Source organism: Cydia fagiglandana, chromosome 7 (genome assembly GCF_963556715.1).
Source record: "Cydia fagiglandana chromosome 7, ilCydFagi1.1, whole genome shotgun sequence".
Lineage (NCBI taxonomy): Eukaryota > Metazoa > Arthropoda > Insecta > Lepidoptera > Tortricidae > Cydia > Cydia fagiglandana.
The window spans coordinates 14,571,322-14,577,321 of NC_085938.1; the positions used below are offsets into that span (position 1 = coordinate 14,571,322).

Consider the following 6,000-nt stretch of genomic DNA (forward strand, 5'->3'; position numbering starts at 1 on the left):
GTTAATTAAGTTGTCTAGACATTATTAAATATTCATGTGTGTATTACAGGTATTCTAAACATTTAGGTATGGAAGATAGATGTTAACTATTTAGCGTTAAATTAACTGTAAAGTTAAAAAATATTAATGAAGTTGAATAAAAGTAGTCAAATTATAACCACATCCGTTTTTTTTTACATTTCAACTGAAATATGATATACAAAAAAATGGTTACTTGATAACAATTAAGTGTAGGTCACGAGCCAAACATATTTTGCGAATTAATAGCTTGTCTTACTTTAATATTTTTATAAATTAGTTTTCTTAATAGGATCCTTTTCAAAATGTAGACAACTTCAAGAATCTCATTAAGGCTTTGTGTAGCAGCTGTTTAACGTACCTAGTTTAAATATTACAATAGTCCGTTTGTTTCGGTTTTAAACTAGCTAATTTAAAATCGAAAAACCGAGAATCGTGATTGCAAATTGCTTTATTATAAACTCCACAAATGGTTTATAAAATAAAGCAATTAACCTTATAAGAGTGGGCTCTGAAAATAATTAAACTTTTAAGAGTAGGCTCTGACAATCCTACACATAATAATCGTTTCACTATTTATTATTATATTACGAGGACTATGAGTAGAAAAATATCATAAATACATTATAAACCCATTTTCGTAAGTTTACCACAGACACTGTTATATGTAAATACTTTGAGTACCTCTGGGACATAAAGCAAATGACTGCAGGCGTGAGCAACTAGCATAAACATAAATATTTCATTTAGAAACACGAAACGAGTTTCGTTGCGAGTTTTACGTACCTCTCAGCTGGAGAGAGATAATTTATGTTTAGTAAATAAACGTCAATGTGCATAGGTTAGTAAACAACCATAGCTCATAGTCATAAATTAGTGTTCATTCTTGAATGACAATGAATTGATTATTACTTGAACTACTACTAATTTAAATGCTATTTAAACCTCATTTATATTGATTATTTTAAAATCACAAAATGGACTTTTACTTGTGTGTGTAGAACTAATCATCACTACTACACCTTATAAATCAAAGTCCCCCGCCACGTATATGTATGTATGTTTGCGATAAACTCAAAAAGTACTAAACGGATTTGCTTGCGGTTTTCACCTATAATAACGTCCCGATTCCAACTTTAAGATACGTCAGTTAATAGATCTAGAAAAGATATGGATTAGATATGTCAGTGTCCAACAAGTGTCAAAATTGACGTTTCTTCAAACAAATACGTCACTTTTGACACTTGTTTGACACTGACATATCTAATCCATATCGTTTCAATATCTAGTATTTGACGTATCTCATTGTTCGAATACTGCTGTTAGAGTGAATTTTGAGGAAGGTTTAGATGAATATTTTTTTAAAGTTTTATGTAACCCGCGTGAAACCGGAGTGCGTCGCTAGTGAAAGGTAAATTAGAACTTCTGAAACTGTATTTAAGAAAAACCGGTGACAATAAAATTATAATGAAAGCGATCTGCGGCGCGATTCGAGAAACGAATTAGAGATTCACTAGATATGAAATAGTAAAGATATGTGACGTTCCACAGCAAAAGGTACCATTATTCCAGCTGAATATTAAAGCGGCGTTAATAATAGCGTAAGCGCCAGCCGCCATAAGGTATCTTACGGTTGCCGTGGAACGTCACATATCTTTACTATTTCAGGGCTTCTCTACACAATGGGCCAACGCTGGCCACTCCAAGGGACGCATTTATGCGTTAGAGCGAGCAAGTGATATTGCTATCTCATTCTACCGCATGGCTGCGTCCCTTGCAGTGGCCGGCGTTGGCCCATCGTGTAGAGGAGCCATCATATTAGTAAATCTCTAATTCATTTTCCGAATCGCGCCGCTGGTCAAACGATGGAAACCGGAGGTGAACACACTACAGGGACTAGGTAATAATATAAACTTAATTTCGAAAAGATGGTTCATCATCATATTAAAATTGCCATTTGTTTATATTAATACATGATCATCATTATCATCAACTCAGAATGAAATGGTTATTTTTTTAATACATTACCTTGATATAGATATAAAAGGCAGGTCAAATTGTATCGGTGTTTCTATACAAAATATCACGTGCTCAATGTTGTTGTATATTTAATGTCAATATAACTGTCATAAACTGGGCTGTTAAGCGTCGTATTATCTTGTAATTGTGTTTGTCCCGAGTGAATTGCTTCTTTATTCCAGGGAACGTACGCTCCCTCGCGCAGCATAATGTCGTGTAAGACTCGTATTAAAGCCTAATTTGCCCAATTCTAGGTACACCTTAAACATTATCAAGTAAAATTACTTAAGAAATCGTTGAAAATTAGTATTATAAGTTGTACCTAGTACTCACATGGCAAAATTGATTAAAGTGAGCGGTATTCAGTATTCAGTATTCAGTAATTTATTGCTTTCATAGGTACAATTAGGTCTTACATTAGAATGGTGAACAGGCTATGAACCCTGTAAGGGCACTACAATTTAAGTATGTAGCTTACAATCTAACAATAATATTAGGTACGTAATATAAACTTAATCGCAATATAAATAATTATGGAAATATTACATTAATGAGATCTTTATATTTATATTATGTATCCTACATCTAACATAAATTTAACTTTCAAAAAACTCTTGCATATTATAAAAACTGTTGTCTAGTAAATATTTTGTAAGTTTTTTGTTAAATATATTGTCAACTTTTTCGTTTTTAATATCTACTGGAAGCTTGTTGTAAATCTTTATGCACATTATATATGGACTAGAGCTATGGATACTTAAATTTGAAAATGGAACTGGAATTGTATTTCTAGGGCGTAAATTTGAGGTAGTCGGATCTTTTGGTACTGGAAAGAAGTCGTTGTATTTTCTTTTGAATTTAGTTATCTCGAGTATGTATAAAGATGTTAATGTTAATATGTTGAGTTTACGGAAATGAGGTCGACAACTATCTGTTAGGTTTATGTTGCTTAGGATTCTTATGCATTTCTTTTGTAAGATAAACAGGTCGTGTATGTTGGTGCTGTTGCCCCACATAACTATGCCGTATCGGAGCCAGGAGTGAGCAAAAGCATAGTAGGTACATAAGGCGGTTTTTACATCTGTATGACGATTAGTAAACAAAGGATAGAAGAAGTGAAGTGGATATAAATACCTATGTTATGTATAAACTTAAATCATATACTGTCATTCGCTGGCCCAATATTACAGGGTTCTATGTTACATTTTTAAGATAGTTGAAAATCGACTTAATGTCACTATCAAAATAAATATATGAATTTCAGTTCCATAAAAGTGAGATATACACAAAAAATTGTGACCGAGAAGTGCCCAGGCTAGGATCGATGGGACATTATACACTGAAATAGTGTAAATCTTTATATTAACACAAACCGAAATAATTAAATAAAATAATTTGATTTGCTTCAGTATGTCGATGATGTTACATGAAAGTTGAAGTGGATTGTGTATGTGTTTCTTTATATATAACAAAAGTGGTGGGTGTGGCTGACATACATAAAATACACATTTTCTTACAACTGCTAACGAATGAACGAGCTGAGTTCTAAGGAAAAGTTATATTTATCTTTTAAATGCCTTACACGAAAGTATTCAAAGACGGCAGGATATTTTCAGGTGCCTAAATTTCGAAATGCTAACATCTTGATTAAATAAACAAGCCAAATTGAATGCTTTTTACTTACTTATAGGGTACATCGCCAATTATTAGCCAGTTTTCAATTACTGGCCACCTATACTAAAATGAATTCTGTGTATAGGTGAATAGAACTCATTTTTGTAAGAGGCGGCCAGTTATTGAACGAGTGGGTTGTGGATAAATTTCAGTTACTGGCCATTTTCCTTATACTGAAAATGAGTTTTATTTATCTGTAAATAGAATTCATTTTTGGAATAGGTGGCCAGTAATTGAAAACTGGCTAATAATTGGATTTTCGTACCTTATATACTAAAATGAACTTTGTTCACCTATAAATAGAAATCAAATTAAGTGGCCAGTAATTGGGGGGTGGCTAGTAATTGGCGATGTACCCTACCTATCAATTCAGGTGTCTGTGAAGTTGGCATATCAAAGTCTAGCAGATCACATTTTTATTAGCATGTACCATAGTTCTAGAGTTCTTGATACTTTTTAGCAATAGTTCTGGCGTTTTTACAGTGAAAACCATACTATGGAATCTAATGTTGTAACTTTATTTGATGTTATTCAGAAAACAATAACGGCTCCCACTTTCTCTTTAAGCATCCGTGAAGGCAATTTCGCTACGTCGTAGAGCCCGTAGAGGCTTGTAGCACGTTTCGTAGCAATGTGAAAACCTATTTCGATACTTTTACATATGAAACAAAGAAAAATATTAAACGGAAGTCGCATTCAAATTTCGAAATCCTCCATTTGATTTACTATCGGACTTTACTCGCAGTGTATATGCCATGTACTTCAAAAGCATTATAATAAAATTATGTTAAATAAATACAAGTTTAGATTAGTTGTTTATTCATCAAATGCAACTTTAGGATCCATACAAATAGTTCTTATAAAAGGTTTTTGATAGACTTTTAACTTGTTGAAGATTAAATTATTGGTGGCGCAAACGCATAATCATTGCAGCAAAATTAATATTTTTTTATAGGTTTTTGCAAAATGCAGTATTTTGTATTTAGAAACAAGATAAAAGTTGATTCGTTATTGTGCGTGATTATCTAGTAAATAATAGACAAATATTGTTTTGAGTTGTATATTTTTGTTCATTTGAAGTTTGAAAATATCATTCATTCTTCGCCTTGCACACGTTGAAATATCCTCAGAAAACATGTAGGTAGGTTAGGTAAGTTACCTACTCTCTTTATAAATTTCCTATTCTGTCTACATGTACATTTTTTTTTGTTCTAGAATGTAAGCAACACACATTAACGCCTACAAACCAAGATCATTGACCTCTGCAAAGTTACATTCGTAACGATTTAAAAATAAAATAAATCGACTCACCGTTTTCAGTATATAGCACGCTAATACACAATCCACACAAAGACACACACTAGAGTCTATTATTAAAGTTTAGAACTAGTTCCTAATGGCACACTTAATTTGTTTTTAACACATGAGATAAAACCACACACTAAGTATTTAAATTCTAGATAATTCCACACGCACTATTACTATTATTTTATTTATGTTTAATGTCTTTGGTCACACTTATTAACTTTTCTTAAAGGTCTTCAGACCAGTTTAAGGGGATAAAGAAATGTCTAAAACCATTTATAAAACAGTGTAAATAGTTTTATAAATTGTGTGTATAGTTTTCAAAGGTTGCAAGTAGAAAGTTTCAGTCGCTTCTTGTGTATAAATAGGTTTTGGTAAAATGTTCCTTTGAGTTGCATGGTGATGAAAGAAAACAATGTCAAGCAGGATCAACGGCGGGATAGGATATGTCAATCGTTAGTGTGCTGCGTGTTCGAAAGTCGGTAAAAGTTCTTTAAACTGACTTCAACAATCATTTTATTTAATCTCGCGCGATTCGTCGACTCGTTCCGATATGGTTTCGATATTGAGAGAAGTAGAAAGGTTAGAAATGTGGAGATATGCGTGTTCGTTTGGTCGATCGTAGTCCATGGGCGCGGTGCGCGGCGCGCGTGGCGAGCGCGGTGGTTGGCGGAGGACTGAGGCCGAGCCAGCACCGAGCACCAACGCCGTCCGCCAACCTGCGTGCACACCAGCATGCAAACATAGGTACTATGCAATTACCATAGCCTGCCGTGACACGACACTTGTATCACAGTTAGCGTTACTAACCCAGTTACGTCTATCATAATTTCGGTTACAATGCGGTAGGTAACTAAAACATAATAATTATATGGGTGTAATGCAAAAAGCGCCGATGTAGACAATTAATTAATTCAAGCGATCGCAAATCAATTAGTTTAATAATCCTTTTAGCGCGCTGCTGTAAATTTTCGGCGTTATTCA

General features: G+C 33.6%; 1 protein-coding gene across 1 annotated transcript in view; it reads right to left on the reverse strand.

The window, feature by feature from the left end:
- Positions 1-5,716, reverse strand: part of LOC134666012 (uncharacterized) — a 234,362-nt gene extending 228,646 nt beyond the window's left edge. Inside the window, exon 1 of the mRNA XM_063523093.1 lies at positions 5,023-5,716. The gene's annotated coding sequence lies outside the window, so the exon portion shown is untranslated. The remainder of the gene's footprint in view (positions 1-5,022) is intronic.
- Between the last annotated feature and the right edge of the window lie 284 nt (positions 5,717-6,000).